Raw genomic sequence first — 11,799 nt, 5'->3', positions numbered from 1 at the left:
GTAATTGGCACCACGGTGACACAACTAACTCTTTTAAACCGGTTACTTCAAGGACAGCTCCGAGCCAGACGTCCTGTAGTGTGCTTTCTGCTGACCCCAAACCAAAGTCACTTATGACTTCAGTGGCATCAAACGAGAGTTTAGTAGAGGGCATGGTGGAGGTCTGTTGTGTTCCCTGACGAAAGCTGGTTCTGCCTTGGTGCCAGTGATGGACCGGTGCTGATTATATCGATGCAAGTTGAGGGCCTGTAACCAACCTGTCTGTGTGATAAACACACTGGACCAACACCTCGAGTTATGGTTTGGGGTGCTATCTCACAAGGCAGAAGGAGCTGTCTCGTGATTATCCCATTCACCCTGACTGCAAATCAGTACTTCAATTTGGTGACTCGCTCTGCTGTGCTGCCATTCATTGACAGCATTCTAAGGGGTGTTCTCCAACACAGTCACACTCGCCCACATGTTGCTGTAGTAACCCAACAAGCTCCACAAAGTGTCGACATATTGCCTTGGTCCGCTTGATCACCAGGCCTCCAATCGAGCATATATGGGTCATCATCGGACGACAGCTCCAGCGTCATCCACAAAGAGCAATAACCGTATCTGTATTGACCGACCAACCGAAAAGGGCATGGAACTCCATCCCATAAACTGACATCTGGCACCTGTACATCACAACGCACGCACGACTGCATGCTTACATTCAACATTGTGGCGGTTCGACAAGTAATTAATGCACCCGCTTTTGATGTTAGCAATGTCTTATCTCGCACTAACATTAGCCTGCAACCTTGCACAGTTAATCACTTAAATATATTACCTAGACGAAAATGGAGTATTCTACATTCATTATTTTTTACTGTTGCGATTTTTTTTCTGTCAGTGTACGTTTAGTTTGAGTCGAGAAGAGGTGAATATTATTTGCAGTTTGCCTGTCTGAAGTACCTTTTTATCGTTTTCTATAGTGGATTTTTGTGTTGGGTACTCCATTCAATTTATTGAAGATGCATTGAGATTTTCTTTACCCAGTATATTATCGGGTTCCGAATATTCTTAGTTTGTGACGTCCTTAGATGGAGGGAATGGTTACGTCGCCGTTTGGGAGAAGAAGTGAGATTTTATTTTGCCAATTCCACTCCTGATGAGCTCAGGCATTTGTACCCTATCGACGGACGAAGCGTGAGAGGATTTTTGTGGATTATTGAAGTCAAGTGACAGAGTTGCTCATGTTTCCTATGTTGTGGAAGGAAAGATTTTTTTTTTTAGTTGGGGATGAACGGGGATTTGTGTATTTGTAATAAAGTTTGGACGATGTGGATCACAGTATTAGAAGTAAGGCAACCATGGCTTGCATCAAAACCGTAAAAGAGGTAGAATAGCGACAGCAGATGAACTAAATCTAACGTTTGGTTTATTTCAAAGTAGCCTCTGCGTGGGTAGCTATATGCGGTTGAGAAAGGAGCCACGAAGGATAAATCTGAAGGGGGGGAGAGACACTGAGGAATAAGTGAGGAGTAGCACAAACTGCCTGTGGGGAAAGAGCTGCTATAAATTAAATGCAGGTAAACATCAAATCAAGTAAGCACAGGAATAAAGGAACTCCTGATATCGATGCGTCAGTATGTGTAAAAACCGGCTATGATAAGGAAATTCACACTACCTGGCGCCGTGAAGGAAGCTGAGAGAAAGAATGGTACATGGATCGGAGGAGAAGGAAGAACAAGACCAAGGAACTGGATAAGAGAAGTGCATGTTTTAATAAAGTAGAGCAGCAATAAAGGTAGAGTTTGTCTTTGTTCCTTCCTTCATCTGTTTAGTAACTTTCGGTAGCTTGCGCATTTCATTGCTTAGGCTAACAAATGAAAATAGTTGCCACTCAAACTTTACGTTAAAATTTAGTCGGAAGAGCAAATCCTAACACCCGTCTGGGCCGTGTTCATGTCACCGTATGCCACCTATATAGGTCCATAAATAGAATTAAAAAATAAACAGTCGAGATGCCTGCATTGATGATTGGGCTTTGAGCAAGATGGCAAGTCCTGAAGGCATGCCTCCTTTGCTTCTTTTGTTACTGTTGTGATATGTAATGGTATGGGCTGACAGCGATTGTGAACTGCGTGTCTCATCATATAGTTGAACTGGTTAATTAGAAGTGACGGGTCCTTCCTTCTATTAACAAAGATTTTATAATTTGTCTGTGCTGCCGTTACGTGTTAGGGGACATGCTGCTTGGAGTACTACCAGAGGGCCCACTTAGTGAGCTGAATTTTGGGATGGCAGAAGCGGCCAACCAAGGTAGAATGGCTGAGAGCATATGGGGGGCTGGTGGCCGCTTTCACGTCGCGGGAGTTCGCATACAGGACAGGGTGGTGCTAAAGGGAATCGCCAAGCGACCAGGAGTGGCTTCCTGCTACTAAAACGGTGTAGCGTATTGTTTCTAATTCCAATAAGAGTACTTTTTACGACTTTCAGGCCCTCTCGCATATTGAGAAGGTACTTACGATATTATTCCTGGTAGGCCGAGGACCTTTCTTTTTGAGAGAAGCGTATCTGTTAGTATTCGAAAAAGTTTTTGTCTATCTGAGATTATCATATGCTGTTGGATACCTGACAGTTTGTCACCGATGCAGTTGGTGTACGTTTCGGGAATTTGAGATCCAGCACCAAGCGCTTTCATGCTCTCTTAAAAATAAGAGCTCATGTCTGGAAACCAGATAGTGACATCAGAGGTGTAACGGTGGTGTCAGTAGCTTTTGGCGACAAGCCGTTCTATTGCGGAATAGACTTTTACTCTTGTCCTGTATGGAGAAGTAGCGCCAATATTGATTACGTGAATGGCGTGGAGAAATCTTGCCACGTGCAGTTGGTATGTTAAGTTTTTAGAGATGCTCCATGCGATGTAATTTTTTGGAAGGGGGGATTTCGAAAAGGGATTATAAGAGTTAGTTCAGGGATTGTGTGTTGTAGGCATTGGAGAGCTGATTTTGGACAGTGAGGTGAAGAGTTCCTTCAGGGATGCTGGGTTGGAGAATTTCGTCCTCAGGCGGTACTCGAGGTGAAGTCCAAAGCTCGACTCTATGGACGTCCTGTTCCCAGACTAGTAGAGTCTTCACAGCGGAGACCACGGAATTTACTAACGACGGGAAGCTGTCTATGGCGAGCATCTTTGCAGCTCTAGCACACAGGGAGTTTTCTATGTCGCTTTGCACCCTCAGTGCCATGTTCTTTCGTCTTGCAGCAGCAGTTATTCAATTGACTCATGTTTCACAGCATTTCCGTTTAGTAGTTCACAAGCGCTGCTAGATGGAGCCAGATAGACAGGATTACTGTTGATAAACAAAGAAGGAAGCATCACATAGAGAATCCCATTCCTTCATGCAGCTTTGCTAACCGATCATTACTATTGACGTAACTGTGACTTATACGTGTTTTGTTGGAACTGTTTTTCCGTATTATTTTCTTGGAACATCATTTTCCGTGCAAGTTTCTACTGTACTAAGTTAATAGGTTCAAAGGCTAGCCTTTCTTATTTCATAGGGAATATACATTGCTCATTTTATAATTTTGTTGGATATTTGCTTCCACTTGTCGTTTTGTCATAAGTTACCTAGTTGGGGTTTAATACCAGGGAGACAATATTAACTAGCTTTCAGATAGTCCATTGTACACAGATTTCAACAATGTTTCTTAAAGGTCGTTCTGCGTCAATGGTCATTCTTCTTCTTCTTCTTTTTCTTGCGCTTTTGCCTTTGTACTGCAGTTTTCACATGGTCAGCATTGTTACAATCAGATTTGGCATGGTTAGTTTGAAAGGATGACCAGATCCCCTTCCTATCGCCGCTCTCTGTAAACCCCTCCCCACCCCACCCCCCTTCGGGATGGAATAAGTGTACCTCAGCTGACTGGGTGTAGTGTAGAATCATGAAACAGTGCAAACGTGTTTCGAATGTCTGCGAGTCGTGTAACTGTGGTGGGACGGTGGGACAAGTCCAATATTCACCTAGTGGGATGTGGAAAACCGCCTAAAAACCATATCCAGGCTGGCTGGCACACCGTCGCTCGTCGTTAATCCGCAGGGCGGATTCGATCCGGGGCCGGCACACCTACCCAAGTCCAGGAAACAGCGCATTAGTCCTCTCGGCTAACCTGGCGGTTTTTGACAATGGTCATTATGGGGCGGAAATTTAATCGTGGGTAGTTCCTGCCTTACCATACCATTATATATTGTTAAACTTCTCATTTATGGTTTAGAAATTATTTCTTATTTATATATAGAACCAGTTAATATCAGGATTATTGTACAGAGTATGTTAATCTTTATTTGATTAGTTATTATCTCCGTGCTAAAATTCCTTTTTCCTAGTTAACAGTTATCTTTGCATTATCATAAGGACTGTTAAGATGATATAGCAGTTACGTTCAACGTGGCTCCATAGGGAGTTCGTTTCCCTCTTTTTAATGTACAAAGCATAAGATAAAACAATGTCAGTGAATATTATGCTACGTTCTATGCAGGCGGTGGAACACAGAGCGACACTGATCGGCGACCACGACAGTTGTGCATCGTCGGCAGACACATGATGGGTAGCGCTCTTGCAGCGCTAGGACCAGTCCGTTCATATTATCTGTGTCTTCGCTAATAACGAAGTCAGTTTACTTCCGTGTAAGTCGTTTGTGCCTGAACAGTAGAGAGCCGCTAGACCTCAGGTGTGGCCCTCCACTCAGTCGTTGCTGTCCATATTGTGCGCCTACCCGACGGCGGACAATGTGAGTACAGTGTTTGCTTGTTATATGTTACAAAATATAGTAAGTGAGTCGCTTTGTTTCAGTAGTCTGCTGTTTTTGATTTTATTGATATTCTGAATTATGTTTCTTTCCTTCTCTCCTTTGTATGTCACAGTTTTTTACACCAGAAGATGGGATTTAAATATTTCGGAATCGGTCATGTTTTGAACAATCGCTGCCACAACTGAAGCGAATCCCTTTAAATTATGTGCAATTATGAACTTTCTCATGCAGATTTTTTTAAAATTTTTGTAACAGCCAGTGGGATTCCTGCCTGTCCGTAAATTTCAGATGCGGAAAAATAGCTCATTGGGCAACGTAAAAATATATATGAGAACCCTGAGAAACGACAGTTTGCACCTGGATATTGTGACACCTACATGGCCTGGAAAGAATGCCAGTGGATAACTTATAAAACCTTTGCTCGGTTGGGCGTTGGAGCGCTCTTTTAAAATACATTTCAATGGCCAGTGTTTAATGATACATTCTGACTGTGACACTTTGCACATGTTTTGTGCAGAGTAAGAAGGAGAGATTGTTTGGGCACTCTGGGGGATTATACGGATGTGGGCATACTGGAGGAGAATGTGGAAGTGAACACTGTGGACGAACACGTGGAGTCAAATGGTTGATGCTTGGGGACGCGGAGGAAAGGATGTCGTGATTCAGATGCGCAGTGAAAGGTGCCCTTGAATTTCCAAGGGTTAATCATCGTATGCTGGCTGAATGACTGGCCGCTAGCAGGAGACTGCGCCATAACTAGGACTTTAAGCTCTGACTCATCAGTTGTGGTGATATTATCCCGCAGTGTAGGCTAACTAGGAATGAAAGCAGTTAGGTGTCGTTTCGTTCTGTTGCTTCTAAAGATTATTAGGTTCTATGATTTAACAACCAATCAGAGATTCGAAGGCTCATCCGTCAACGAACAGATTCTGTCTTTTGCATGCAGATTTCATCTGATCTTACGGTATGATGGAGCTAATCTGTGCACACTCATTCGCAGATATGACCTTTTGAAACGGTAGTCACTCCAGAGTCATCTGTTCCTAGCAGACTTTCCCAAACCAATCTCTCTCCAATTTCAGTTTGTTACAATGTTGAAAATTGGTACTTCTTCTCACTTTGTAATTTATTGCTCACATTAACATGTAATTATTGCTTTCATGGTTATGTATGTCGTTACAAGCACTGACTGGAATAAACTGGGTTTACAGTGGGTCAAGACTATAACCAAGCATCTAGAAGAAACCCGCTTTTTAGCTATTAAAATTTTAATGCTTTGTGTAAGAAACAACACCCAGTACTCGTTTATGTGGAACATTCTATCCGTATCACGTAATCCGTTGTGCGACAGAATCACTTGCGTATCTGAATTCGTGGGGAGCGATCCGTCTCTCGGTCGGTCTATCAGGTACAGACCAGTTTTGCGGTCAAAAGGCTTGATAGCTTCGCTGGCTTCTTAAGTACCTTCTAAGAGACGTCATGGGTTCAGTTCTGCCTAGTGTGCTCCTACGTTTCTTCGGAATCTAAACTGATCTTCCCCGTCGTAGGTTCCGACCAGTTTTCCCATTCTTACTAAATAATTTGTCAGTGTTTTGCAACCATTACTTATCAAACTAATGGTTCGATGGTATTCGCACCTACCTTCTTTGCAATTAGTTTATGTGTGGAAATTCTAGAAGAGGTTTTTATTCAGTCGTGAATATGAAATGGCTTGTCTGATGATACTTATGACATTCATCTGCTTCTACTGAACAGAGCAGCAAAAACCGCTCTTCGTAGCCGACATTTCTATCTCAGCCCTGGTGTGATAGTACTGGACGCACCGGTTTTAATCCAGCAGAATAAACTTTCGTCTGTGTTCGGATGGCAAACAGATGAGAGATGGTAAGCTAACGTTCTTGACAATTATTCTGGACTATGATGTCCAGGGCATAATTACCAACCTCTCCACTGTCCTTTTGATGTTACGCTGCGTACGGTTATCCATCTGTCGGAGAGGTAATTAAACTGGCCGGCCACATAGATACTAACCTAGACTAGTTGGCTGTTTGTCTGGAACGGCTGTGAAACTGGACTTCTCTGGACTTCCTTCTCTGTTGTAGTGACGAACTACATAATGGCAATATTACAATTTACAAGCTAACCTCATGGACATGCATACCAAGAGTTAGGGATGGAAAATGAGGCCGTTTGCACTAAGAGTGTCAAGAAGTTCTGAAACATTTCCTCTTTTACTGAATGCAGTACTTAGAATTCCAAGCAATGTCACAGGCCTAGTAATATTTCATACATATCTGAAAGCCTGGCTGAACCCTGCATCCTCACTGGCAATACAGACAGAAAAATCTCTGTGACCTTCTGGTGAATTATTTAAGGTAACCACAGACGCGGGTATAACGTCTGCTCGAACTGTCACTCTGTTACCTATAAATAACAAAACTACGGATATTTCTTCTAAGTGGCTTTAAAATGGGAAATTATTTCTTAATAAACAGATGTCGAATGAAAAATCTGATGTTTTTGAAAAACAGGTATTTTGATATTACTATTGCACTTCAGTTACAATTCCTTTACTTGAAATTAATTTGGGATTTGAAAATCACACACGTGGCAGTAAACCATATGTAGTGTGCGTGGATATATCTATATTATTACGTACGGTTTTATTTTCATCTTCATCGATGCACGTTAGTCGCCAAAGAAAAACGAGCTTCCAACGTCGTTATGTATGCTACAGTTAACAGGTAATCCAGTATAATTAATTTTCCATATAATAATTAATACAAACAGTAATTTCGGTAATGCACTGTATGTGCACCAACGGTACTGGAAGAGTTACAAGAATAAATGAACAATGTGACTGCGGGCTATCTAAAAATAATGATACATTTCAGATAACAGAAATACTTATGTGTGATGGATAGCGCTGAAGAGAAGATAAATTGTTGATGTAATAAAATAAACTGTCAAACTTTAATACGTTTAATATGTGAAGTACATCAAAACTGTTTTAACCATACAGACAGGCAATGTACAATGATTTCAGAAGCTGCGACATGGTCTCAGTTTCAAGCCGTACTCCAGGAAGTGTAGAATAAATTTCTTTTGCACCTCCGGTAAAGAAATTAGTACACCGTGAAAGGCGACGTCGAGTTTGATTCGATGTCGGCATATGCCGCTGGGGAATAGTAGATGTACTGCCAATGGTTTCAACGTCGTCGCCAACAGATAGCTTAGTGGTATATCCACAAGAGCGTCATCTCTGTCCACCTTTCAATAAGAAATGCTCACAGCCAGAAGGCTCAGTGGGGTGCAAATGTACGAAGCAAGCAGGCAACCCCACGTAGACGCACTCGTGCTTCCTACAATTAACTTAGTTAGAAAGGGATCAAATTGTAGCCTTCCGAGTGTCGGGACAGTCCTTTCTGAGAATTTACATATAAGCTGGACGTGCTGCGTCAGTTTTGCAATGACGCTCGTATTAGTGGTCACGTGTCCATTTTCAGATCCGTAGACGAGGTTCTGGGAGTCCACGTAGCACAGATGCACGCCAGGATCGTCGTAGTGTAAGGGTAGCAGTGGCAGATTTTACACCTTCCATCGCACTGCGGCGCCACGAAATGTACAGGCAAGGATTTGAGGAATTCTTGTAAATCTCGCCCAGCTATGGTTGGAGTAGTAGTGAAGGGACCGACACTACATCGGATTTCAGGCGCGGGCGATGTTAAGATTTTGCAAACATTTGTGCGAGGTAGCATTACGACACCGCTTGCAGGCTAGAAGGCCGGCCGAGAGGGCGCTTTATACAAATGTGAAGTAATCAGGGCAGTGCGGCGCACCGACGTGCTGTGAAGGACCATACGTTGCACTTGCAACAGGTCCTAGCGACCTGTATATAGGGGCCGAAGCTGGAGGAGGAAAGCTGACGTTGTACATGTCAAAGAGAGCTCCGCTTGTCCCCTCCAGAGGAACTACATCAGAGGCGTAGGGGAAAGATGTATAAATAAGCGAGCCAGGAGGCTCCAATGGGTCAGTGTTGTTGGAATTCGGCCTCAATCAAGAATAGAATAGAACGATGATTGTTTAAGTTGCAGGCCAACCACGACGACCCACGGTGGTGGATGTCGGTGGCCTACCGGCCCGCTAAAGCTACCTACCATATTCGCTGCACGGACACCTCATTGCTGTGGCGGGACGGATCGCTCCATGGAGGTACACTGGCGGGAGGAGTGAGAGGGCTTCTAGCCTCCGCTGTCCGGGTGGCATCGGCCGGCGGACTGCTAGCTGCCATCCGCAGGGGCGGGGTCCAAGCACGGACTCGCAGCTTCCAGGGTGCATAGCTGTCTGCAGGCACTGACCGAGCTGCCCTGGGTGGACGGCTGGAGCTGCAAGTCTAGCTACGATGGCGGTCAGCTGCTTCCCTTCGGCGCTCTACATGCGGTCCACGAGTCGCGCTCGACGGAGCAGTCAGCCGTCTTCGTGCACCGGGCACTGTTAACGCACGCGGCGGCCACTGGCCGTGGTCCGAGTAGGAGTGCTACGTCCGCAATGTTGGGCCTGGGCAACTGGACGCCGACGCTGCAGATGCAGGCATTTGCGCTCATCCACGCACGCCGCCCGACGCTATCGTCGAGTTCAGCAGAAGGTCAGCTGTGTACCTTGGATGCATGATACACTTGCTTGTGTTTCTCTGCGTTCTTCAGCGTGGGTCATCCCTCTCTGCCAGATCATACCTCTCGGTCTTTCTCACCTATTACATTCCCTGACCTCGGAGGGTTGTAACAAAAAAGATATGAGGACTTGTGAGACCGACGTGTCAATACGAACTGTTGCGAACCGATTAACGACAGTGGTACTACAAACAATCAAACCTCTAGCTCCTCTTCCGCTCATGCTCGAGCATCGACATGCACGGCTCGTCTAGAACCGTTAAAGAATCTGGTAGAAGATTGGGCGTCACGCAGTGGTCTTTAGCAATGAGAGCAGATCTTGCCTGTCAAGTTATGGTCGTTTTTCTTGTACAACGTAGGCCTCTGCCAGTCTCGCAGATTGCATCTGTCCGAGACACAATGGCCCCACCCTAGGCCTTGTGGTCTAGGATCCGATAAATTACAACTACCGTTCACCAGTGGTGTTCCTGTTGGGGACGCTAACCACCGCTCATTACGTACAGAACGTTGTTGCCACAGCAAGGTGAGGTGTTGTTGCAACAGGATACCGCTCGCCCACACACTACCCGTGAAATTCAACGTGCTCTGCAAGATGTGCAGCAACATCCCTGGCCAGCACGATCTCCGGTTTTGTCTGCAACCGTGCATGTGTGCGATGTGATGGGACGAGATGGGACTCGTGCAACTCATCAGCCAACAATTCTTACAGAACTATGTGAACAGGTCGAGCAGGCATGGAATAACATATCCCAGGACGGTATTCGTCATCTTTATGATCGACTGGATACCAAAGTCAGCGCCTGCCTTGCCGCTCGTGGAGGCTGTACCACATACTAACTTACATGTTTCAGCATTGCTTGATATCTGGTACCTCAGAACCGCTAGTGCTCTTGACTGTAAACAGAATCGTTTCATGTACTCCATATGTACTGTTGCAACAATAAATCTCGAGTAAATTAGAAACCTCTAAAAGTCGGTACCGATCTGTTTTTCCGACAGTGTGTTTCCGACATCTATCATGTCAGAGTGTATTATATTCCTTTTATTTTCGTCAATGATAACCAAGTCTTTGGTTCTTAGACTACCGGTTTCGATCAGTAATAACCATCTTCAAATCTGTTTTATTAGAACATGTTATATAAGAGATCTGAAGATGGTAGTTTTTGACTGAAACCGGTGGTCTGAGGACCTACAGTTCCGTGATCATTGACGGAAATAGAAGGAATTAGTATACCCTGACGCGATGTACTGTATATATATTGTATTATAAAAGCGTATGTCTGTTCTTATAAGGTCAAAAGGCTGGAGAATCTCTCGAGAAGTGAGTAAAGAGGCATGGTAGGTGAAGCACGGGACAAGCAAGTAAGAGGAATGGAATACGACATTCCAGTCAGCCCATCCAGATTTGTACTTTTAGTCGATTCCTTAGATGAATAAATGGGAGTTGAGTGATGGATTTCTAAACAGGCCTCAGCCGCTTTTACAGCAGACGTTTCCAGTGACCTGAACGTAAACGAAAAGTTCTTTCTGTCAGTCTTTAGCCTAGAGGCAAGTGGAGCTGTGTTGTTACTTTAACGGACTTCCGTTTGCAGACATCGACCTCGCCATTTCGGTTTGAATGGATAAAAAACTTTAAACTTCTCTAGAAACTAGGTTTAAGGAATGGCTAACTTCCAAGTTATTAACGATGGAACATCATCTCATTGTATCAAGTGACCAGGAAGGAAGTCCTCGTTTGTCTTGTGGAACTAAGTACCGCGGCATTAGCCTCAAGTGATTTAAAGAAAGCGTGGTAAATCGTCGTTGATTATTACCAAAAGTAAGTTCTTTTTCAGAATACAAGTCGATTCTCTTAATCATTGCGCCATCTATTTCCATTTTTTTGGCAACAGGAAGCTAAGTTGAACAAGTACTCAAATTGTTTGCAAATGCTACACGCACACACACTACTGCTATTGTTCACCTGCACTTTACTTCACGTCGTACATTATTATGTTGCAGTGTTCAGCCACACCAGTTACTTGCATTACATTGTAACATATATCACACAGAATTTCCTGCGTCTTAAGTTTATTCCAGTGTTGCGAAAATATAGTTCTACTATTTGTAAGTCTTTTGAAATCAATAATGCCCTCAGGTACGCTTAGAGTTCACAATTCAGTCTCATTAGCCCATTTATTTAATGATTTCCCTTAACAGTTTATCTAACTCAGAAAAGTGTCGATTTGTAAATTCTTTCGTAGATACCATGGGTGACAAACGTGTCTCGTATTGCTGATGAAATCTTCTCGGGCTTCCATCCGGGTAAGTGCGCTAGAAGATTATGAGAATGACACTCATC

This window comes from Schistocerca cancellata, chromosome 1 (genome assembly GCF_023864275.1).
Source record: "Schistocerca cancellata isolate TAMUIC-IGC-003103 chromosome 1, iqSchCanc2.1, whole genome shotgun sequence".
In the NCBI taxonomy this organism is placed as follows: domain Eukaryota; kingdom Metazoa; phylum Arthropoda; class Insecta; order Orthoptera; family Acrididae; genus Schistocerca; species Schistocerca cancellata.
This window is presented reverse-complemented; position numbering follows the sequence as displayed.